This window comes from Candoia aspera, chromosome 1, assembly GCF_035149785.1.
Source record: "Candoia aspera isolate rCanAsp1 chromosome 1, rCanAsp1.hap2, whole genome shotgun sequence".
In the NCBI taxonomy this organism is placed as follows: domain Eukaryota; kingdom Metazoa; phylum Chordata; class Lepidosauria; order Squamata; family Boidae; genus Candoia; species Candoia aspera.
The window spans coordinates 46,901,269-46,926,961 of NC_086153.1; the positions used below are offsets into that span (position 1 = coordinate 46,901,269).

The 25,693-nt window shown below is 41.8% G+C and overlaps 1 long non-coding RNA gene across 2 annotated transcripts; it reads right to left on the reverse strand.

The window, feature by feature from the left end:
- LOC134497560 (uncharacterized) lies at positions 1-25,114 on the reverse strand. 2 transcript variants are annotated; one of them, XR_010067924.1, is made up of 5 exons: positions 24,638-24,889; positions 23,763-24,606; positions 23,122-23,366; positions 1,808-1,910; positions 1-805 (listed from the first exon to the last, which is right to left on the reverse strand). It is a non-coding gene; the product is annotated as an uncharacterized LOC134497560 (long non-coding RNA). The 2 variants fall into 2 exon arrangements; XR_010067923.1 differs by lacking the exons at positions 23,763-24,606; positions 24,638-24,889 and adding an exon at positions 24,915-25,114.
- Positions 25,115-25,693: the final 579 nt, after the last annotated feature.

Genomic DNA, 25,693 nt, shown 5'->3' on the forward strand with positions numbered 1-25,693 from the left:
TCAATCAATCAAATCTTTATTTCAGTATACTGTAAAGTATAAAATGCAAACAAGAAAAATGATATCCATTCCAATAATACCACTGAAATTTAGGAAAGATAACTAAAAGTTAACACAATGCTATAAAATTAGAACACTAAAATATATCTTTAACAATTCTTAATATTAATATTAGGACTATAGACTATAAGGAGGGTGTCTGAAGGCCACCAAAAGGATGTAAAAATAGACAGTGGTCAACGATATACCTTATATCAGTGTTTCTCAACCTTGGCAACTTTAAAATGCGTGGACTTCAACTCCCAGAATTCCCCAGCCAGCAAAAGTCTGTCTTGGAGGAACTGTGTTGGCATCTATACTGATGGTGCTCCATCAATGGTTGGCTCCACGAGAGGTTTTGTTTCTCTTGTAAGAAAAGAAAATCCTGATGTTGTCACAACACACTGCTTTCTTCATAGAGAGGTGTTGATGTAAAAAACTCTTGGAGATGAAATGAAAAAAGTTCTGGATGATGCTAAAAAATGGTTAACTTTATTAAACAAAAAGCAGTTCACTCCAGAATGTTTAAAAATTGTGTGAAAACCTGGACAAAGAGCACCTAAGTCTCCTGTTACATACAGAAATATTGTGGCTCAGCAGAGGAAGAGTTCTCAACAGGGTGTTTGAGTTGAAGGCAGAACTGCAAGAGTATTTTTGAGAAAATAGTATTCCACATTTTGCTGAGTGCTTTGAAGATGGAGAATGGTTGCAGAAATTAGCATACTTAGCAGACATCTTTCATCACATGAACCAGCTGAACAAGTCTCTGCAAGGCATTGGAGAAAATGTTTTGACTTTTTTTTTAAATAAAGCTTTATTAATTTTTTCAACAAATACATAAAACTACAAGAAATGAAATAAAGTATACTGCAAGAGAAAAAAGGAACTAAAAAGCGTGAAAATACAAAAAAAGACTACTACATAATACATACATACTAACTTCCCACTTTCTACAACAAAGATATAAAGAAGTCAATATCAATCTCTTACTTTAGTTCAAACTGGAATGAGCATTACTTCTATAAAACATTTCCATTCTCAATATAACATTTCCTCTAAAACACTACTTTTCCCTTAAAATGGATATATTAAAAAATAAATTTATAACATAAAAAAAATTCCCCCCTTAATAGACAGACAATCAAATATCATCCTTCCTCATTACAATTTTACTCCTAACCAAAGCATTTATATAGTTAAACATATATCTACCATTACATATTTAACCAATAGCCTTATTAATATCCTTTTACCCAAGATAAATTCATTAACCCAAAAGCAAAAACATCTGTCTAAACCTTTAAAAGACCATCCTAATAAATACAATTAAACAGTTAATCAATTTCAAAGTAAACTAAGGCATTTACTGTATATATGTCAATGTTACAAGGCTTTCTCCTTGACCTGCCTTGTATAGTCCAACTCATCTTCAAGGACCTTTCATCCCTAGAAAATTTTTTGACTTCAAGTGACAAGATTCTTGAATTTAGAAGAGGATTTAACCCCCAACCCTAACCTCTATTTGAAGACCTCTAACACAGAATGCACCACATCATGTGGCAACCTGTTCCATTGGTTGACAGCTCATGTAGTCAGAAATTTCTTCCTGATATCCAGCCTAAGCCTCTTTCCTTGTAATTTTAACTGATTCTGGTCCTGCCCTCTGGAGCAATAGAAAATAAGCCCACCCCTGTGTGACAACCATTCATACGTTTGGGGACTGCTATCATCCATCCCCTCGGTCATCCTTTCTGTAGTCTAAACATACCTCGATCATTTATTTGTTCCTGTTAGGGCTTGGTTTCCAGATTCTTCTCCATCTTGGCAGACCCCCTTTAAACTTGTTCCTGTTTGTCATTGCCCTTTTTGAACTGTGATACACAAATGAGGGCAGAGCAGTAATAGAAGATTTTACATATATAGAACTTACATACAAATGTATTTTATATTTAGTATTAATATATTAGAAACATTTGCACTTTTATTAGGGCTCTGAAACCATGTTTTATTTCCTTGAAGAGTTTTGTTGGCTTTCTTACTCTTCCTTTCTAACAGACCTTGATAGATAGCTATGCCCATAGAAAAATAAGGTGTACATTCCAAAGATAGCTTTTCCAGAGAAAAAGTACTGTTTAATCATGGTCAAGGGGCCCTATCAAGGATGGAAGGAAGTTCCTTATATGGAGTGATGTTAAGGTGGAGTAGGGGTAACTGAGTAAGGGGCGGTATTCTGAAGGAGGAGTTGAATGGAATGCATGTAATGTGCTGTAAGGAGGGGGTCCTGCACGGCTGCCCACCTGACATCTTGCTGTCATTGCTTTTGCTCTCGGGTGAAGAATAAAGAACTTAATTTCATGCAACTGCCTGTGTCTTTGGTCCTAGCTCAGAAGCGAACCTGGTAAGGAAATAAAAAAATTCTAACAGCAGAGTGAAACAATTATTCCCCATGACTGGGATTCCTTGGTCCTGTTACAGCAGCCCATGATAGCATTTGCTTTTTTAATGGCAGCATCACACTGCAGTGTCATGTTTAACTTGTGGTGGTCAAGAATATCCAAATTCTTTTCACATGTACTACACCAAACTAAGTCTCCCCCATTCCATTTCATTTGATTATATGCCATAAATAATTTTCTCCCTGTTAAATTCCATCCTATTCATTTTACCCAGTGCTCAAGCCCTTCTAGAGCTATTTGAATCTTACCACTCTGCTCTGAAGTATTAGCCTCTCCTCCAGCTTTGTGCCATCTACAGACTTAATAGGCATCTCCTCATCTGAGTCACTGACAAATAGAACAGCACAGGGCCCATCTCAAGGCCCTGTGGCACTCCACTTGATATCTCCCTCCAAGCTGAAGTGGAACCATTAATTAGCATTCTTTGTAGATCATTCAACCAACTGGGAATCCATCTAGTAGTCTAATAGTATCAACTCATCTTTCTACCATTCTATTAAGGAGAATATCATGAGGAATTCTGCAGAAGTCTTTGCTGAAGTCTTGGTATACTACGTGTACAGCATTCTCCTTATCTACTAAACCAGTAACTCTACCAAAGAAGGAGATAAAGTTAATCTGGCACAATGTGTTTGTGGGGCTACCCTTGAAGAATATCCAGAAGCTACAGCTGGTCCAGAACGCAGCTGCATGGGCAATCTTGGGTGTTCCAAGGTTTGCACATGTAACACCTTTGTTGCGTGAGCTGCACTGGATTCCAGTCTGCTTCCAGGTCCAATTCAAGGTGTTGGTTATCACCTTTAAAGCCCTACATGGCATGGGACCAGGATATCTGTGGAACCATCTCATCCCTATTACATTGACCTGCCCTACCTGGTCATGTAGGGAGGGCATGTTACAAACCCCATCTGTAAAAGAATTCCATCTAGCGGGGTCCCGGAAGTGTGCCTTCTCTGCAGTAGCTCCCACCCTTTGGAACATCCTTCCCCCAGAGGTGAGACAGGCCCCCTTGCTCCTGGACTTTCGAAAAAGATTAAAGACCTGGTTTTGCCAGCAAGCTTGGAATGGGAGGTGGCATAGCTACACCTGGGGATGGCTAGCACCGTAGAGTGATTTTCGATGGACCTATTATACTCACGGACTGACTAAGAACTCTCAGCCATTTAGATTCTGTTATATTTCTATTTTCATTGTATTTATTGTATTTGTAATTCTTCTGAATGTTAATTTTGTTTTTATTGTAAACTGCCCAGAGCCCCTCCTTGGGGGGGAGATTGGTGGTGATAAAGTTTGATAAATAAATAAATCAAGAAATAAACCTTTGTTGGCTCCCGTTAACTGTAGCATCCATCTGGCTCCAAAGGCCTTAGTTTGTTAAATTCATGAAATACTTTCTTACATTCTCCTTGTGTACCCTAAGCTGCAGTTCCTTCCTCCAGTGGTATAAATATAACCAGCTAGGGCTTCATTTTCCTTCTGAGAGAAGATGGACACAAAATAGGAGTTTAAAAGTTCTGCCTTCTGAGGGAAGAAATGGCAGGCTGAAGACAGTTCCGCGAAAAGCAGAGCCATTGACTGTGGTGAAAAATTAAGAGCTTGAGAGTAGACTGGCTCTTTGTAATTCCTTTCTGGACAAAGAGAGGACTTGAGATCACCCACAAGTGCTCCAGACAGTTACTCCTTGTGAGGGGATAGTGAACTCCAACAGATTTAGAGTTCTGGAAGACAAGGGAATAGCCATCTTGCTCAAACCCAGTTGGCCTCTTTGAAAGGACACTAAGTTTGCAAATTTTCTTTTCTGATCACTTTCAGAAATTGCTTGTTAACTGCTATTTAGCTATTATAAACCTTTGGATTGACAAGTCTGACAACACCTGGTAAATTTCCCTTCAGTCCTTAGTGAAAGAAAGTTTTAATTACAAGTTTAAGAACTTAAAAAAAAATTTTTTTTGGAATAAGCAACTAAAGGGTGATTAAAACTTTGATTTTAGAAAGTTACAAGTGGATGAAGAGTCCAGATAAATTTGAAATAAGATTTTGAAATTAATTATAAGAATCCTTCCTGTGGGGAAAATGCTTTCATTTTGAATACTTTAAAATAACATAATAAGATAAGACTTTAAAACACTGGATACTATAGGAAATTAGAAGGAACTAAAGATTACAATTAAAGGAGAAGAACAGACCAACTCGACAATTACAGAATGGAGCAAAACATTTTAACATTGGACATATTGAAGGATATTTTTTAAAATGGACTCAGAAATTAATAGTGTCAACAGAGACATCTGCCTCTATGGGGAGACTGTGATTTAAAAAAAAGATGTTATGGAAGAAGAACAAGTTTTAACTGACAAGACTGAGACTGAGTTGAAATGACAGGCTACAAGAATGACATGGAAAAAGATGCTACACTGGACATACAAATGAAACCGGCTGATGTTTTAATAATTAAAAGGGATATATAAACAATAAACCAAGAAAGTGACCTGGATAATTTTCCTGTATTGGATTTACAAAAGAGGCTTGTTAAAGTTTTGAAGAATTTTGTGAAAAGGGACAAAGTAAAAGTGAAAAGAATCAAGTTCTACAACATTATTTGAATGAATTAAAGATTAAGATTGTTAGAAGTAAAAGGAAGGAATATAAAGTTGGTTTATTTGATCAAGGTTAAAATAGATATGTGGTTATTTCTGGTAACCCTTAATGGACTGACACCAGGACTGAAATGACGATGCTTTATGGATTTGTTTATAGATAAGAGATGGGATATGGGAAGAAGAGATCATTTGTTGTATTTTAAGAGGAGGTGATAAGTTGCTAAAATTGTTTATATTTGTGATGAAGATGGGAAGTCACTTCTTTATATATTTCTTTTCTTTTTCTCTGCTATATTATTACTTTTTCTTTCTCTTTTTCTTTTCTGTACCTTCTACTCTTTCTTTTTATTCTTCTTTCTTTTAGTTTGTTTTAGTTTTTACTATTGTAATTATAATCTTTAATAAAATTATTATTAAAAAAAGAAATTCTGCCTTCGCACCATCACCAATTACCAATTCTTCACTTTCTCTATGCACTGGATCTACTCTAAGAGACCACTTTTGTTGTTTTTGGTATCTTTTGCAAGCCTTGGCTTATTCTGAGTTTTAGCCTTTCTGATACCGTTACTATAGTTTCTGGATACTATTTTGTATTCTTTTTTAGTTATGTTCCTCTAGTTCTATTTTCTATATAGGTCTCTTTTTCTGCTAAGCATTTTGAGTGTGTTGCATGTATCCACGCTAGCCTCTTTAGATGAAAGCCAGCTGGGTGGCTTTGGGACAGTCTCTCTCTCAACCCAACCCACCTCACAGGATTGTTGTTGTGGGGAAAATAGGAGGTGAGAGCATTAGGTATGCACAGTGCCTTCAGTTGACAAAAAATAAAGGCAGGATAAATAAAATAAATAAATAATAAATTTCTCCCATTTTTTTCCTCCTTGTGAGGACTGCTACCTTCAGTAGCAAATTTAATAAAATTGCCCACCTTCCTGGACCTTTTTCTCCTTAAGGATCTGAAACCATTGGATTTGACCTGCCTTCCCTCTGAGTTCATCAAAATCTGCTTTTCTGAAGTTGAGTATGCAGGGTTGACTCTTCTCAGTTTCTTCTCCTCTAGATGTCACAAATTTAAGCACAATCACTTTTCACCAGATTGCTTTCATTTCTACAATGAATTCCTCCCAGTTTGTGAGGATTAGATCTAGGATAGCAGATGTTGTTTTTCCATCCATCTTCTGAAATATGAAGCTGTTAGGAACAGAGGACAAGAATGCATTGGATCTCTGACAATGGCATAGTTAGATTCCCAGCAGATGTCAAGGTAGTTGAAATCCATTATTATTATTATTATTATTTTATATATAGCTGCCCATCTCACAAATGTGACCCTGGGTGGCTTATTATTGCATGCCTCTTTGAAAGACTAATAATTTGATACAGAAATACTTCATTTCTGTCTTCTGCCTGCACTGGTGGCCTATCCTAAGCTCCCACAACAGTATCACTTTATTTCTCTCTCCTTTTATTCCTACTCAAATACTTTCAGAAAGATTTCTATGTTCTGATTCCTGTATTTCTGTGCAAGTATATTATTTCTTTATGTGTAGTGCAACACTTCCATCCTTTCTATTTGGTTTCCTCCTTTTGAGCAAATTGTAGGCTTCCAGTGCTGTGTGCCAATCATAGGAGCATCCCACCAAGTTTCAGTGATGTCTGTCATACCATATTTGTCTTCTCAAGTTAGGATCTCTACTTTTCCCTGTTCCCCATGTTCTATGCATTTGGTGTAGAAACATCTGAGGATTTGAGCTGAACCACATGTCTCCATACCTGCAAAACTCTGAGTCCCCACGTGACCTCTTGCTTCCCCCTTGGTGTTTTGCTTTCCAGGGCCCAGACCTTGGCTATTGGTGCTGGGCTTTTGCCACTGACCCCTTTTGTATTAGTTTAGCACCTATGAAACATTTCCTTTCCAGTGTTTGTTAAGATGTATCCTGTCTTTTCCCAGGAATCCTTCACAAAGGACTGTCACTGTCAGAATCCAAACTCTTTTTTGGCAATAGTATCTGTGTAGCCAGTTGTTAACTTCCAGGATCCTGTTTGTTCTTCTTGTACCATGACTGTCAGTTGGAAGGGTTAATTTAAAAAAAACCTCTATGCTCATAGTTTGTTTGTTAATATGTATACTGACTTATATGCCACATCAATCACTAGAATAACTCTAGGAAGCTTCCTTCACCTTCCTGCCCAAAAACTTTTAGAGGTTAGAGGAGTACATCTTGATAACTGAGGTCAAAACTTCCTCCACACATTATCTTGTCCCCAGCTTCATGACTTCTTAGGGACACTCCAGGATATTCACATATACCAGTCTTGGCTAAATAAAGAACAGCACATTCCACCCATGAGAGTTCTTTTCAAAACATTTTTCTACTTTGAAAAAAGGTTTAAAACATTCTCATCATATTGAATGAGAACTGTTAGAAAAAAGTGAAAGACAATTTCTCTTCCTGGGACTAATTTCTATTTCTCAACCCAATCACCACATCAAGTATATAATTTAAAATCTATTATAACATCAGTGCCCAAGAGCTATGTAAATTAGCTCTTTTGAATAAAAACCATAATGAATCAGTGGAATGTATATTTTATTTGTTTAAGCATAGACATTTGTCTATTATGGTATTAAATTCCTGTATGACAGTAGGATAAGCTACTCTAAGCCTAGGCATCTGGAATGCAAAATATACAGCATATTTTTTTTTTCAGAAAGGCAACATGTATGCAAATTAATGCAAAGTTTGAACAAGGAAGCAAATATTGAAAAAAGGGTGACAGGTTAAAAAAAAACCTGATCACTTTTTGCCACACTTTGAACAAGATCTATGTCAGAAAGAAAACTAAGAAATAAAAAATTAAAAGGGATTCTATGGGCTGGAGCATCAGATAAAAGTAGCATTGTCTGCTTGTAGATTAAAAAAATACACTTTGCTGCTCTGTTTTGAACAGAGTCCCAGTGATAACACTGTGGTCTCTTGTTTAAAATCAGAAGTGATGCTGGGAGACACAATGAAAGGCAATCAGTCTTCAGCAGAGCTTAAATGCTCTAGACCTGGAACAAAATGTCCTAATACATCTCAAAACAAACCAGCCTCGTTTCTATAAACAAGACTGGCTGTAACAGGTGAGATTTCTCTTCAGTTAAATGAATGCCTGCTTATTAATTAAAAACACGGAAGCAGCAGCATTTGGATTAGCAATCAAAGAGCAACATTGGTGGCTTTTAAGATCTGCATTTTGAGATTCTCTAAACATGAGGGTTTATAAAAACTGCAGACATTACTGCTCCTGGATTACAGACCTGTCACATTTTAGAAGAACATGAGAGCTAGAAGGAAAATGCAAAGGAGATGTAAAGATTCTGAGATCAGACAGATGTTAGAAAAATAATGCATAGATGTCAGTCATTCCTCCCATAATCACCCAACTCTCAATCTGTTTTCTGGCAAAAAAGACTTAAGAGCTGAAATTGAGGATATCTATCTAGCTTATTGCTGACAATTGTTGTTATTGTGTTTAGCTCTAATTATGCTTTTTTTCAATATCTGTAATAAAACTAATTTATCAAAGAGCTGTCTCCTCAAATCTCAGACTGCTCTCTGAGTTTGAATAACAATCTGGGTGAAACCTGACAAGAAATAGGTGCAAGAGTTTGGAACTAGATTCCTTCAATTCTTTTTTTGAAACAGAACTTTTGCTTTTGTGGAGAACTGGATGGCATTTACAGACAGGGTCTCATATGAATCATCATTCATGATGTTGGTGATGATTTATTAATTGGATTTTTACTGTGCCTTTCCACCAGAAATAAGGATCAAGATGTTAATTATAGCAAAATATGAAGTAGGAAGTCCATAACCAGACTACTGTAGATATGTTTGGCTCTTCTTTCAGAGAGGAGAAAAACCAAGTGATATTGTGGTTCAAGCGTTGGACCAAGGTCAGACTTTCCACTCTGGCCTCATTCATGGAAGTTCACTGGTTGAACTTTGGGATATTCACTGTCTCTCACCCAAGCTACCCCACTAGGAAAAATTGGAGGATGAAATGCTATACACACCACTTTGACCTCCTGAGGGAAAGGTGGGAAATCAATCAATCAATCAATCAAATTGTACATCTAAGTTATAAGAATGTTTAAACTAAGAACTAATCAGTTATTTTATTTTTTTCTATCTTCCCAACACCTTTTGTTTTTACATCACGGAAGGATCTGTCTCATTACTAATCTTTGTTGGCTTTATGAAAGAATCTACTATAGCTAATCTTATAAGCCTGTCTGGCAGCTATTTTCAGCTAAAAGGTGAGGTAGGAATGCTTTAAGTAAGTAAGTAAGTAAGTAAGTAAGTAAATAAATAAATAAATAAATAAATAAGATTTATTTTCCCAATCAGTTAACCCTGTTTATATTGCAGTAGAGCTTATTCAGAATAACCGTTTTTATGTAAGTAAATAAATCGGTTTAGACAGAAACAATTTTAATAATAATAATATTCTGTCAAATCTGCCTTAAAACATAGATGCAGTTTTTTAAAAGCTTGGGTTATGTTTAATTCAATAAATAAACAGCTGGAAAGCAGAAGTCAGAGGAGAAAACATTTTTTTTCTTTTTTAAAGAAGCATTTACTACTCTTGGTGGTTTTCTTCAGACAAATCTCAGCCACAATATATTTTTTAAAAATCCAGCCTAGGCTGTTTCTAAATGTTGGCTGAGGCTAGAGCAATCTGTTATGAGCAGTTTTATGCCTATTAAAACTTCAGTTTATTTAATTTGCAAGAAAATACATTCAGCAAGGACTTAAATTTCTTGTCTGGTATTGTAAATGGACTTTTACAAACAAATCCAGGGAGAGAGAACACTTATTTAAATAGCATTAAGACTAAGACTTGTCCTTTGTTTGATTTCTACAGTGAATATATTATAAGAATGGCAGGACAGGAAGAGATGATACTTGGAAACACTAACAATCTGAGGTATGCAGATGATATTGCCTAAAGCAAGGAAGACTAAGAAGATCTCAGTATGAAAGTAAAAATAGGAAGTGAGAAATCTAGGTTATTATTCTTAAATACTAAGAAGGCTAAGGTGGTATCAACTGGCATGCTTGGTAAACTCATAGTCGAGGGTGAAGATGTGTAGCTGGTAAATAGCCTGGTTTCCTGGGACTCAAGAATAGATAAAGAGAGACAGGTACTGGAGAAGTAAAGAGAACATTAATTCTAGGGAGGAAGGCAAACAGACAAGATCATGAAGAACATTTCACTGGCAACAAAGATCGTAATACTTAAAGCAGTGGTCTTTCCAGTAGTAATGTACAGTGTGAAAATGGGACACTGACGAGGAGCGAGAGAAAGAAGATAGATGTGTACTAATTGTGGTTCTAGAGGTAGTTGTTAAGAGTAACAAGGACTGCAAGAAGAACCAATGGGACAAAAAAGACTGATTGCTTCCTTGAAGCAAAGATCAGCAAGCATACTTTGGGCATGTGATGTGAGCAGGTGATGGCCTAGAAAAAATATTATGCTCGGCAAAGCAGAGGGAAGCAGAAGATGGGAATGGATAAGCCAGACAGACCAAGAAATTACTAGAATGTCTTTAGAAAAATACAGATGTAATGATTGCCCTAGCCCAAATACTCAGACTCACAAGAGGCTGCTAAATGAAATCTGATTTATTAGAGAACTAAAGACAAGTACAAAGAAAGCTGAGAATGAGCAAAAGCGCGCCAAATACAAACTTAAACCCTTGCTGCAAACGTATCCCGCCTCCCTCGTAAGAGCCCCGCCCGACACAGGTGCTAGCAATCGTCAGAGTTGCTAGCCTGGGAAAGTAACCTTGAGCGCAGTAGATAAGACAAATACATTCCAAAGCAAAGTTAAAAGATAACTGTTCCCATCCTCCCCAGAGAGATGAAACACGCATCCCATGAATGACATGCGAAACGTTACGATGTATCAAAGACATTGAAACGGCGAACATGACATACCGCCCCCCTAAAAATACCGCTAGGGACCCGGCTTAGTGGGATAAGCAGAGTGAAAACGGGCTACCAGGACAGGGGAAGCCACATCTGGGGCAGCAACCCACTCTGGATGAGGGAAATGTTTCCAACGAACTAAATATTGTAAAGTATTGCGAAGGCGTCTAGAATCCAAAATTTCTTTAACTTCAAAGTGTTGCTGACCGTCAATCATGATGGGGGTTGGAGGTGGAGGTTGGCGATGCCAGCGGTCAGAAGGAATAGTCGGTTTGAGCAAACTGCAATGAAAAACAGGGTGTAAGCGTTTGAGGTTATGAGGTAAGTCAAGTTTAAAAGTCACAGGGTTAATCTGAGCGGTAATCGGGAAAGGACCCACAAATTTAGGCGCAAGTTTCTTTGAGGGTTGTGAGGACTTGAGAAACTTAGTGGAAAGGTACACCGAGTCCCCGACTTGGAATGCAGGCTGGGGGGCCCGCTTTCGATCAGCATACAGTTTATAATCCGCTTGTGCATCAGCTAATGCCTGTTGAATCATTGGCCAGGAGTCAGCCAGTTGCGTTGTCCAATCATCTGGAGTGGCTGATCCTGCAGGAGGTTGCGGTAGATCAGGGATAGGTACAAAGTCTTTACCCTGGGCCACCCGAAATGGGGTTTGGCCAGTGCTTTGATGCACTGCATTGTTGTAAGCCACTTCAGCAAACGGTAGGAGGTCTACCCAATTGTCCTGCTGATAATTCACAAAAGCTCGAAGGTACTGCTCTAGAGTAGAATTTAGAGCCTCAGTGGCCCCGTCCGTCTGAGGATGCCAAGCCGTGGAGAGGGCTTGCTTCGTGCCTAACAGCTTGAGGAACGCCCGCCAAAATTGCGAGGTAAATTGTGTGCCCCTGTCCGAAATTAAGCGGGAGGGACATCCGTGTAGCCTGTACACGTGTACAAGAAACAGACGAGCCAATTGACGTGCCGACGGAATGGACACGCAAGGGATGAAGTGAGCTTGTTTAGAGAAATAATCTTTGACCACCCAAATGACCGTTTTGCGCTGGCTGGGTGGTAGATCCACAATGAAGTCCATGGAGATTTCCTCCCAAGGGGAAGAAGGGGCGGCCACCGGCTGCAGGAGGCCCTGGGGCTTACCCACCTTGCGTTTAGACATTGCACAAACAGTGCAGGAGGCAATGTAGTCCTTGACATCCTTACGCAATGTGGGCCACCAAAACTGCCTCCGAACCAGGTGCAAGGTTTTTACAAACCCAAAGTGACCTGCGAGCTTGTCATCGTGTGAACGTAGTAACACATCTTTTCTGAGGCTTTCAGGAACATAGAGGCGGTTAGATTTCCAAGCGAAGCCTCTATCAAAAGTAACACTGTCTTTATTCGCAAGCAACCAAGTATCCGTTTTCAGTTCTTTAAGAAACTTTTGTTGCAACTGGGAGGGAATTGGCAAAGTGCTTGGCTGAGCAGCGTCCGTGGTGGGCGGCTGCTGCACGCGCGTTTGGCTTCGCGTCACAGCCTGCATGCCCAATTGGGGCGCCGTCCATAGGGTGCTAACCACTTCTGGCGCTGCCCCAGCGTCCTGAGGTTGCCTTGACAACGCATCAGCCAAGAAGTTATTTTTCCCCGGAATAAATTTCAATTGAAAATTGAATCGATTGAAAAATTGAGCCCAACGGACCTGTTTGGGGCTCAGTTTTCGAGGGGCACTAAGCGCCTCCAAGTTTTTATGATCAGTCCATACTTCAAAGGGATGATTTGCCCCCTCTAACAGATGGCGCCAAGCTTCCAACGCGGCTTTTACTGCAAACGCCTCCTTTTCCCAGACATGCCAACGTCTCTCAGTTTCGGAGAATTTGCGGGATAAGTAGGCACAGGGCTTGAGGCATCCTGTCCCGTCTTGTTGCATCAACAATGCCCCAATGGAATAATCGGAGGCATCTGCCTGTACTACAAAAGGCTTTGAGGGATCAGGATGCTGTAAAATGGGCTCTTTGACAAAAGCTGCTTTCAGCCGCTCAAACGCCGTTTGACAAGCAGGCGTCCAGCGCAGCAGCGCCCCGGGATTCTTGACTCTCCGAGTATCTCCCACCCCTTTTGTTCGAAGCAGTTCAGTTAGTGGCAAGGCAATCTCGGCGAACCCCCTTATGAATAATCTGTAGTAGTTGCTGAACCCCAGGAAACTTTGCAGTTGCCTGTGGGTGCGGGGACTCTCCCAGTCCACGATAGCCTGCACCTTGGCAGGGTCCATTTCTATGCCTTTATCGGAAATTCTATACCCCAAGTAGTCAATTCGGGTCTGATGAAAGGCACATTTAGACAGTTTGGCATACAATTCAGCTGATCTGAGTTTACACAATACTTTCCTTACCAGAGCCACATGCTCTTCCATGGTTTCTGTATAAATCAATACATCGTCCAAATACACCAGTACCCCTTTAAACAGATGTTCATGCAGTACCTCATTGATTAATTGCATAAATACCCCAGGGGCCCCAGCCAACCCGAATGGTAACACCTTATACTGGAAAGCTCCCAACGGGCAATTGAATGCAGTTTTCCACTCATCCCCCTCCTTGATTCGTACACGATAGTAGGCTTCTCTTAAATCAAGCTTAGAGAAGATCTTTCCCTTGGCCAGATGTGACAACATGTCCTTGATCAATGGCAAGGGATATTTGTTGGAAATTGAGACGGCATTTAATCCGCGGAAATCGGTACAAAGTCTCAATGTCCCATCCTTTTTTGGGCGAAAAAGCACCGGCGCCCCCACCGGTGAATTCGCCGGTTCAATAAATCCGCGCGCCAAATTTTTGTCCACAAAGTCTCTCAACAGAGTCAGTTCCTTTTGTGTCATGGAATAAATCTTTGGCTTGGGCAATTGGGTGTTGGGCAGCAGTTCTATGGCACAGTCCGTCTTTCGATGGGGGGGCAACTGGTCGGCTTCCTTTTCACCGAATACATCAGCAAACATCCTGTACTCGGCCGGCAAGCCTTCCAGAGGAGGGACCGGGTAAGGCGGAGTCGCAGCTGCCGCCACCCCCACCATCTCCTCTGGGGCACCCTTCCCCTCGGCCGCTTGATAGAACCCATCCCTAAACGTGATAGTTCGGTAAACCCAGTTTATTTGGGGGGTTTGCTGCACCAACCAGGGTACCCCCAACACCACCAAGGGTCCCCCCACAGGAGCCACGACAAAAGACAACCCTTCCTGGTGGCTGCCCAGTTGCAAGGCTACGCGCCCTGTAAAATGGGTGACCGGTTTACCCCCTGCCATGGACCCATCCAGTTGAGTAAAAGCGATGGGTCGTTGTAAAGGGAAAATGGGTAGCTCCAAAGCCGCTACCACGTCGGGGTGCATAAGACACCGGGAACACCCCGAATCAATCATGGCCCATACTTCTACAGTCTTGGATTGGGAGCCCAATTTCAATTTCACCGTGAGAATGCGGTAACTGCCACTCACCGACGGAGGTTCGCGCCCTTCCTCTACCACCTGCCCAGCGGCGCCCTTTAGAGCAGGTGGCTGGCGTTTCCCGCCGGCTGCATGATTTCGGTCTCCCCTTCAATGTCGTAGAACATCACATCGTCTCCCTCGGCTTCAGCCACCGCGGCTTTCTGCTTCCTCGGCAATGCAGGGGACTTCGCCGACGGTTTGCCAGGCCGTTCTTCCCCCTTTGCCTTCGGGCATGCTGCCACTCGATGCCCCTCCTTACCACATCTCAAACACAAGCCTTTTGCGTACCGCTTCTCCCGCTCCTCGTCCCAGGGTCGTTGTCCCGGTTTCCCCCCGGTGCTCACTGGGCGGCTGGGTTTCACCTCCCGCCCCGACTTGGCGGTCTTCCGCTGAGCAAAGATCTCCTGGGCATGTTCAGCCCTCCCCGCCAGCAGGATCCATTCGTACAGCGTATATGGATCGTCCCTCCCCAGGGACCAGCGCAGCACCTCTGTATTCAAGCCATCCTTGAAGAGCTCGATAATGGTTGCTTGGGACCAGTCATCCACCTTCCCAGCTAGCGCTTTAAACTCCAAAGCATAATCTGCGACTGATCTGAACCCCTGCTTGAGTTCCTTCAGAGCTCGCTTTGCTCTCTCTTTTGCTAAGGGGTCCTCGAAGTGTTGTTTCAACGCCCAGAGGAACTCATCGAAACTTTCCAGTTCAGGCGCTTCCGACTGGCACATCTGGACATACCAGTCTGCCGCCCTCCCCTTCAGTTTGGTGGCAATGGTGATGATTCTCGCCTTCTCCGATTGGAAAAACGCCCCCCATTCTTCCATGTAAGTTTTCGCATTCGTCAGGAAGAACGAGAGTTTGGTCGGGTCCCCATCAAACTTGACAGGGAAGTCTCGCATGCTGCCTCCCGCCGGGCTGCGCCCCACCACTGGTGCTGCTGCGGCTGGTGCTTCCCTGGCTCGGGGCGGCACGGGGCCCCGGGGCGATCGCCCTGGCGATGCTGCGATTTCCATCTGGACCGACTGGTCCCCTTCGCACCTCCGCACCACCCGTCGCCGTTCCGGGGACTGCCCCTGGGAAGAAGGGGTCGAATGCCTCGGGCTTGATTCTTCCCGGACCTCTCGCAACGAGGTCACATCCAAGCTCAGCTTTTTCAGTATAGCCTCCAACGAATCCATTTTGGACTCCAGTACTCGGATCCGATCCGGAGTGGGTGAGCCCTCCGTTGGCTGCACCTGCACCACGTTGGGGGATAATGGGTATCTCTGCCTCCAGGATGGGCCCCCCGCTACGGTGGCACCTCCTTGGGTCTCATCCCAGGTGAGCAGCTCGCCCGGAGAATTCACGGTGGTCTCCGGGGCCGTTTTCAGCCCCCCGGCTTCACTCTCCGACGCGGAGCTCGCCTCTTCCCGGATGGCTGACAGCTCCCCACCTTGGGACGGTCGGCCGGACTGCCTCACGGTCGAGTCCGGTTCCCCTTCTTCCATCATCATGATGTCGGGTTCGGTCATCGCGGGCTCTCTCCCTCACAGGGTTAGACACTTGTCTTTCCTGGACAGGGGCCAGCGGGGTTAGGATCTTAGATTCTCAGCTTTATGTAATGATTGCCCTAGCCCAAATACTCAGACTCACAAGAGGCTGCTAAATGAAATCTGATTTATTAGAGAACTAAAGACAAGTACAAAGAAAGCTGAGAATGAGCAAAAGCGCGCCAAATACAAACTTAAACCCTTGCTGCAAACGTATCCCGCCTCCCTCATAACAGCCCCGCCCGGCACAGGTGCTAGCAATCGTCAGAGTTGCTAGCCTGGGAAAGTAACCTTGAGCGCAGTAGATAAGACAAATACATTCCAAAGCAAAGTTAAAAGATAACTGTTCCCATCCTCCCCAGAGAGATGAAACACGCATCCCATGAATGACATGCGAAACGTTACGATGTATCAAAGACATTGAAACGGCGAACATGACAACAGATTTTTACAGAGACAAGTTAAAGTGAGCATATGTCCACACAATCACCATGCACAGAACTCAGCTCAGTGGCCTCTAACAATTACATTTGTACTCCCTTCCCTATTCTGAATTATTCTGTTTCTCCAAATTCACAAGATAAGGAAAGTGAATCCCCCAGCTCGGTTTGCTTCTACCAAATATCACCTGCCAGGAAGAAAGCGACCACCAATTATTCTCCCTAATGTAGGGCAGGGCAAGTTTGGATGAACAGGTGGTTAAAATGGCAGGTTTAGCTACCTGTCAATGTCTGATAAACAGGTCACAGGGGTGGAGGGGTGTACAGTATGAAATGGAAAGGGACATCTTCAAAGCTTCTTGCAATCCCCCTTTTATAACTGTCAAACATTGGTCAGGCTACCTGTCATGAGTACTCATGACACTACCTTTGAAAAAGTGATAAAATCATCTTCAAAAAATAGCATGGCTAACTAATCACACACCTGGAGGGGGGTTCGTGAAACAAGAATATTGAGAGAGCTCCCTCCTGCTTCACCCTGTGGCCTTCCTCTTCATGTGTGACATGTCACCTGGGCTAGCTTTGAACATAACTTTAATTCTCTTTCAAAAAAAGTTAGATCTTTGTTCAGGAACACCTTGATTGAGAAGCCACAGGCACAGAGGAAGGGTTGGAAGGAGCACCAGGAGATTTCCCTGGGTTTCCTGAACAGAGACATAGCCTTAAGCTGCTATACACTGTAGCCTTCAGCTGCTATACTCTCAGGTGTAAACCAACTAGAAATAAAGCTGGTTGGAGAAATCCCTTTCTGAATTTCAACCCCTTTCTCTGTTTTGGCTACTATGGTGGCCTGATGTTCTGTCCAGGCCACATTAACCATGGCCCTGATTGGTAGCTATCCCTCCTATCCTTGCTGGAAAGCAAATTGCTTTCCTTCCATTTATGGGTTTTTGAGGTTATGGGGTTTCTACTGATAGACTATTTGTGTGAACCTCCCTCCATTGTTTTCCCCTTGTAACCAGTGCGTTCACTGGTGGCCTGGTAAGAGGGAGGGAGGGAAGGACACCACCACAATTTTACCATTTTTCTTGTCATTTGGGCTAGAAGAGAACAGTGAATGATTGATTGTGTGCCATCAAGTTGTTGTCAACTCTTAGTGACCACACAGATAGATTTTCTCCATAATGATCAGTCCCTAACCTGGTGCTTCACTTTTGGTTCTTCCAACAGTGCACTCATTTTCACTGTAACTGAGTCCATCCATTTTGCTGTTGGCCATCCTCTTTTTCTCTTTCCTTCCACCTTTCCCAGCATTAGAGCCTTCTCTAGAGAGCTAGGTCTTTGCATAATGTGTCCAAAGTAAGATTATTTGAGCTTGATCACTTGGGTGTCAAGTGAGAACTCTGGGTTGATTTGTTCATCTGTTTGTTTTCTTGGCTGTCCATGGTATTCTGAGGAGTCTTCTCTAACACCAAGTTCAGAAGTGTTAATACTCTTCCACTCAATTTCCTCTGATTTTAAAAGAGAGGTCCACAACTGTATCTTTGAACTTGTAAAAAAAACCAAACCAAACCCAGACTTCCATTATTCTACTGCTGAATGTGCTTTGTTGTTTTTTTTTAAAGCCATGGAGGGTAATGACCAATGACTGGAAGGAAGGGAGCTCTCCTGTCATATCACACAGTAACCATTTTATTTCCTTGTTTGTTTGTTATTTAATTCAATTTAGGTATCCCCTGATTCCAACTGACTCTGGCTAGCTCATAATATAATACTATAAAATAAAATACCATAAAATCCAGTTAGAGCAGAGGTGTTTGCTTACAATGAAATGAAACTCAGAAGATGAACCACACAGAGCTATCTGTACTGGCACAAGGAAGAAGACACTATTACTGAAGTGGTGCAAAAGAAGATGGGTGGAAGTTGGTAGGGTGGGGTTGGGTAGAGGAAGAATTTGGTCAGTGGCCTGTACTTGTGGTGGGGCAAGTTAGTTCTTTGGATGAGTCTATAGGGAGGCAGTCTACTATGAAGCCAAGGGACTGGCAGTTGCCGAAGGGCTCCTACCTGAGCAGCACTATTCTATTGTGGTTTATTTTTATCTGGAATATCCAGTGAGAGATGTCATGGTGGAAAAGAAGGACAGCTCAATATTAAGGAGAAATTAAATTGCAAATGCCTTATATTTGTGGTATTGCTTTCTTGCTTTAGACTAACGATTCAGAAAAAGGTATACTTTGTGAGGTTGATTAAGGAGCAATACTGATGCCTTATGCCTTGCAGAGATTTAATTTATCCAAAACAGCTGCTAAAAGTCTGGGATCCTTTAAGAATCTGGCTGATTTTCCCCATCTGTAAGTCTTAAGGCACCTATCTCTCCCTGGAGGCCTCCCCACAAAGTCCTTGACCAGTGTTTCTCAACCTTGGCAACTTTAAGGTGCTTTGCTGGCTGGGGAGTTCTGGGAGTTGAAGTCCACACACATTAAAGTTGCCAAGGCTGAGAAACGTTGTCCTACACCGAGAAAAAAAGGTGTGGTCTCAAAGGAAGAAATAGAGCCCAATGGCCAACAAAGGCTGCCCATCCCTGACTTGATATAATTAATGAACCCAACCATTATGTGTTAAATACTCTGAGCTGCAACCCCAAGTGTGTTTACTTAAATACTATAAGTTGCATCAGGCTCAGCAAGGCATTTTTTTCTGCAATGGCACTGGACAGCACTCAGGAAAAGTAATATATAAGTAAGGAGACTGCTGGGTTTCAGTTTCACATTCACTGTATTTTGTGTAACTTACTGTTTCTTTAAGACAGAGAGAGAGAGAGAGGTGAGATGGGTTGAACATGTAAGAAATGATAAATCTAGGGCAGAAAGCCAGCCCCTCATATCAAGCATGGATAGAATAAAAAAAAAACACGTTGTGAAACCTCAGCTCTTGGGCAGTGACTGATAGATTTCACACAGCAATCTAATTTGGATTTAATGGTTCTCCTTAAAAAAGCATAAAATATGTACCAATTTCTACTGACAATTGTGCTTATTATCAGTCATGTAAAATCATATTTATTGTCGATCTTCTACTTTCTGAAACATTTCAGGTTAGCTGTCAGAAAGAAAATGCTAAAAATAAATAAATAGATGACAAAGCTAGAGAATGCTGATCTAGCCTATTTTGGTTTTAGGTTATTATTATGCAATAACAAAATGTTCTTACTATATTTACCAGAGAGACATTAAAGCCAGCCTTGATTAAATATCACTTTCTTTTTCTTTTTTTGTTATAACCCATATTAATTCTATAAAAAGAAAGAACGGAATTTGCCATCTGAATTATAGGGCCATTTTCAAAGCAATAAATTCAGAGGTTAAAAACTACATTATTACAAAATTATGCATGTGTTATGGGTGGTATTTTTTAAAGAAAACAAAGTGTTAATTGTTAGGTCCTTAGAGGAATGATACAAATGCTTCACCAGATTTGACCACTACAAAGGTGTCTTCTGTTCCTGTAATATGGTAGTATATCAAATTCTTACAATGATTTATAATCTATAGTTATATGGGAAAAAGCATTGAATATGAATTATTTTTAGGACAGGAAAAAAAATACAAGTCATTGGCCTTTTTAAACAACCCGTTCCCTGGCAATATTTATTTGATAGCAGAATCACATGAAATACAAATGGCAACAGGTGAAGGCAGCAAAGCCAAGGTTACAGATCAAAATGCAAACTGCAAAAAAGGGTTTATTGGAGAGGATTAACTGAGCAAGTCTGTACCTAATTCAGCAACCCTACACTCTAATTTTGTTGGATAGGAGCAGTGTGATATACTGCCACTATGCTAGCAGAATTGCCATCGTATCTTCTACTCATTCATTCTGCAAGAGGGGAGAAATGTACAATGCAGAAAATCAGAAGATGGCATTAAAATGACAGGCATGCACTAGAATAAACACCATCATTACAGTGCTGGTGTCAAGGTCCCAGCATTCCATCTTACCCCATATGTGGGAGTTAAATTGGGAGCTAGAGCATCTCAGGGTAGAAATGTCAATCATGCCAACAAGCAACAGTCACCTATCTCTAAGACTCAAACACCTATCATCATCGTCATCATCATCATCTGTGGCAAATATGGGAAAAAGAAGCATTGGATTTAAACTACACTGGATATAAGGATAAACTGCACTCTCACATTGAGAAAAGGCAATCAAGTACTTAAAAAGGTTTAATTCTAATATGCATTAGACTCAAATTTGTCCCTGCCCCCTGAGTTTGAGCCAGGGAGCCTGACACCATATCTAAATCATAACACAATCTAAAAAATACAGCTCTTCAGTCCAACTGGCACAGGCAATTATGATCCTGGGTTTTGCCAGTTTCCAGGGATACCTCCAAACAGAGGGTTGGCATGGAAGAATATTGATTATATAGGATTTGTTTATCCCATATTCTGTCTCCCCAAAACTCTGCCTCATTTTGTCAGTTTTGTGACATAATTTGACAAGCAGAGCAGACCTGCTGTTTTGACCCCACTCCTGTAGCTCTCCTGCCCCTGAGACAAACTGTGCTAGCTGATGGCATACACAATATATCATGTGGCCTGATTTCATATGTTGCTGGGAAAACTTATTTATTGGGAATTCTGGGCAGTCAGTCTATGATTTAATCAAAGCATATTGCTGTGGCTTACAGTGCAGCATTAACATTCCAAAGATCCACCTGATGTTTGGAAGCTATTCTGATGTGCCAACACCATACAGGTGGCTGCTGGTGGCATGGTTTAAATGAAGCCCTAGGCATGCAGGAGCGCTATTTGTGCATGTTTCCCTTCCATGCCCAGCATCCCTGTTAAATCAACAAATATTTAATGTGTGTTACAATATTGGTATTATATATTAATTAAATAATTTGCTGCTGATAGATGTGTGCTTGTCTCTCAATTTGATTATCTTTGCTAAATTTTAATAACCCTTTTTAAAGACTCGTGTTTTCTAGTCTTTTGTTTGCAGATACTGTAAATGTTTTATTTAATAAATGTAGTACAGTATAAAAATAAGTGTTGAACAAAAGGAAAAAGAAACGGGGATTTTTTAAAAATAGTTTCCTCTTTGATATGTTCATTTCCCCCATATCTCAAAACTAAACCATCGCATCCATACAGACTCTGTGGTGGTCTTGGACTTCTATGGGCTAGTTCTCAGAAATAATATGAATCTCACCAGTTGTATAGGAGGTGGAAACCCTGTATTGATTAAGATAAAGAAGGGGCAAATCTGTCTGTTTCTGATCCATAATACCTATCTGTATTTACATGTCTGTATTATGTTAGCACTGATCTTTCCTTTCATTGAAGAAACAAAGTATCGATCACCTTGACTGACCAGACTGTCGCTGGACAGAGTCCTGCTGGTCACAACTCACTTTCCATACATCTCGAATCCTGGCTTTTCTCCTCCAGGTTCGGCCAAAGTCCTTGACCATTGGATCTTCCCATCTCTTTGGAGGTCAGCCAATAGGTCTTTTTACTTCTCTTGGATACCATTCAGCAACTGCTGTTGTCCAGCGGCCATCCAACATGCGTGCAACATGTCCTGCCCAGAGTAGCTTCTGTTTTCGATATTCGACGACATCATTTATTTCACTTTGTGTTCTAATCTGGCTGCTTGGGATGTGGTCTCAGAGAGAAACTTTCAGCATGGATCTTTCCATAGCCCTAACATGACGAAGTATCAATACAAAACCTAAAAGAAATACAGAATTCAGAAGAAAAATTAAACCAGGACAAAACCAACAGCAAATGAAAGAAATTGGAAAGCTAATCTAAGATATTCTAAAAATAAGCACAATATTTAAAACATTTTAAAAAACAAACTTCATTTTCACCATGTGCATTTCCAAACATATTTTCTTGAAAGATTTCTTTGTGTTATTTATATAAATATATTCTTCAAACCATCAGATGAACTGGAACTTTTGGGAAATATAAAGGGCAGCAGACAGGTAAAATCTGATTTATTCATGAGTTCAGAGATACAGATCACAACAGTTCACTAAGGAATTCCTCCTATGTCCTACTCTGGACTATAACTGAGGTTGACTGGAGCAAATGCCCTTAGAAAACAAGCACTTCTTCTGTAAATGTCTTCTAGAGCCCTTGGCCAGTCTGCTGAAGGCCTTGGCAGCTATACAGGGAAGGCGTCTGCATTCCAAAATGGTATATAGCACTTTTTATTAAATGAAATGGGCTTTGCTTTAAATTACTGTATCTCTGATTGAACATTATGGCTCGGAGTTATATTGTACATGTACCAAAAACATTTACATTGTTCTGGAGCATTATTTTACTATTATTATTATTAGATTTTTATCCCACCTCTATTCATCTATCTCTCTTTTTTTAAAAAAACTTTATTGATTTTTAAAGTATAGTTAAAATACAAAATGTAGAATATAGATAAGATACAATACAGAACTAAAGAAAAACGAAAAACTGTAAAAGTACAAAATTAGGTAGAAAACAGAAAAAGAGAGTGACTTCCGACCTTCTCCAATACAGATATAAATGCATATTATACAGATACAATCATCAAAAGCAACAATATAACAAAAGTACCAATTCTCTCTCACCATTGGACAACAGATGGATTCCAGCTTCTATGTTCAAAAGAGAGAAGAGGCTCTTATGTGGTGGAGACTCAACAGGGCAGGAGATATTGGAGAAGATGGAAGAAGTCAGTCAGAAAGGCAGTAATCTGAATATCACGGGGCAATACTTACCATAGTAACAGGGGGGGGGAATCACCTTTCCCCCTAAACAATTATGTTCATGGATTGGGCATAGGTTCTCCACTTGATCTGAACAGGTAAGCGGGCTGATAACAAAGAAAGGAAGCAGACATTGGAACAAATATATTCTTACTGCAGCTAGAAAAAGCATGAAAACTCTGGTGAAATAAATGATGAATTGACTTAAAGGGGATGTGACAGATACAGCCTTTTCAGTTTCAGAGAGTTCCATTAAGAAGTGTTCCATGGGTGCAACTTCATTGTGATATATTGAATAACAGAATATACCTCTGATCTAGCGTTCTTAATGGATCTAGTCGAAGTTAGAATCTGAAATAATGTAGATTAAATATATACAGCAAGATACATTTTCCAACTCCAGAATTTATTTTACTGGCTCTGCAGGACTTTCTTTCACTTGCTGCAAACAATATTGATATAGATTGTATCTTCCACATGAGGTGGGTTATAGCTTACTCAACTCAGCCAAGATGAGGAGCATGGTGGAACCTTCCCATCATCTGGGGTGCTGAATGGTGTGAGACTAGATGTCAAATAAACGTCAGTAGAGAAGCCTGCCAGAAATAAAAGTAAACGTCCACAGCAAGCTACAATGACACCGTGCACATGGTACATCATCACACAAATGCCACCAAATATACTCACATCTTGGTGTCTGATACAAATACATGTCACGGTATTTGCATGATTATGTCAATGTTTAGTTATTTACAGGGTTTATAGGTCCCTGCAATAGCCAACTCCAAGCTGCCTACAGCTTCCCAAATCTGTAACTTTGGTTTAAAAATAGAGAAATGAACACATTTAATATGCACGTTTTGTAATTTAATCCCCTCGGCGGGCACCTACGATTGCATAACAAATGTAACTCTTTGCCGTTACTGTTCTATTGTAGAACATTCAAATGGTTGGTCTTTGTTTCCCTTTTTTATTCCCACGTTTAGGCTGCTACATGTCAGCGAGGAGAGTTTACGCGGCCGTCCTTTTGGAGCCCAGATTCGGTAATCTTACCTTTCCTCCTTTTTACTTTGAGTCTTGGAAGTAAGGAAGTCCGGCGAAATCAGTGGAGAGGTAACCCTGGCCGCGCTCGCATTTAGCCAGGCTTAAGCGAGCCCCAGTTTATTCAGTTAACCCAATGGTCTAAATCAGTGTTTCTCAATCTCAGAGTCTTTCAACTGTGCTGAGGAATTCTGGGAGTTGAAGTCCACACAACTTAAAGGCTCTGCGATTGAGAAACACTGGTCTTAATTCTAACTTCTTGAACCCTAAACTCAGCGCACAGACTAAGCTCGCAAAGCAGGCGAGCTGAAACGTGGACTGGACATATAACGTGGACATATAAACTTGGACATATAATGGCTGGAAGCAGCCAATACATAACCGGAAAGGGCTCATTGCGAAACAAGGGAAGATTCGGAGTACAGAGCATTCCACAACATGCTCAACAATCGCAAAGGAATCCCACCAAAGCGGCTCCTTTCCAAAAGCCACTGAAAACAACCTCCCTCTCTATCCCCCCCGCACTCCAGTTTTTCCAAACTCCGAACTGGCAGCCCACTCTTCCCGCCCCCCGCTGCTTCAAGACCCAATCGCTTTCCTCTTGCGACACCCACCTTCGGTCTTCTCACGTTGGGCCGTTCTGCTGTCACTCGCTGAGTCTCCTGTAAAGCCGGCTGCCTTCTGTTGTTCCGCCTTCTACGGGAATTCGGAGACCCTGCGTTTCTCAATTGGTTGTCCGCTCTTGTCAATCGTCCTTCGCCCGGCCTCCTTTAACGGTTGTTCCAACCGCTTCCTTTTCCCCCTTGTTAATCCCCACCCCTTTCCCGAGTTCTGGCGCTGCCTCTGGCCCCGCCTCCGCTCCGGAGTCGGAACTCTTCGTGTCCTTGTTGCTGGACCATTTCCAGCAGGTTGCGCGCTGGTTCTGGAGTGGGAATTTCGCCCAATTCGCGGTTACGTTGCGCCGCGCCGCCCCGCGCCGCGCCGACGGAGCTCCAGGAAAGAGGAAGCGGCGTCTCGCGAGCAGGAGGAAAGCAGCGCGACGGGATGTTGGCCGGAGAGTCTGAGGGAGCTCCTGATGGGGGCTGAGGGGCTGCACCACCCGGCCTCTCTCTGGCTTCTACCCCAGCTCTTTGTTAAGCTCCGGCTCATGCCCGCGAGCTCCTGGCAGGGCGGCTCAGGCGACAGCTGAGGGAGCCCCAGCGCCGTCTCCGCGCGCGCCGCTGCTAAAGTTTGCTGCTCGCGGGCGGGCAGCGAAGGGGAGGCGGTGCAACTGCGGGGGGAGAAGAAAGTTTCCTCTGATTCTTGTTGCGCGGTGGCTCCGTGGACTGGGGAGTCTGACGCAGCGGGGTATCTTCTGCCCCGTCTCTTTTCTTGGGAGCATCGGATTTGGAGC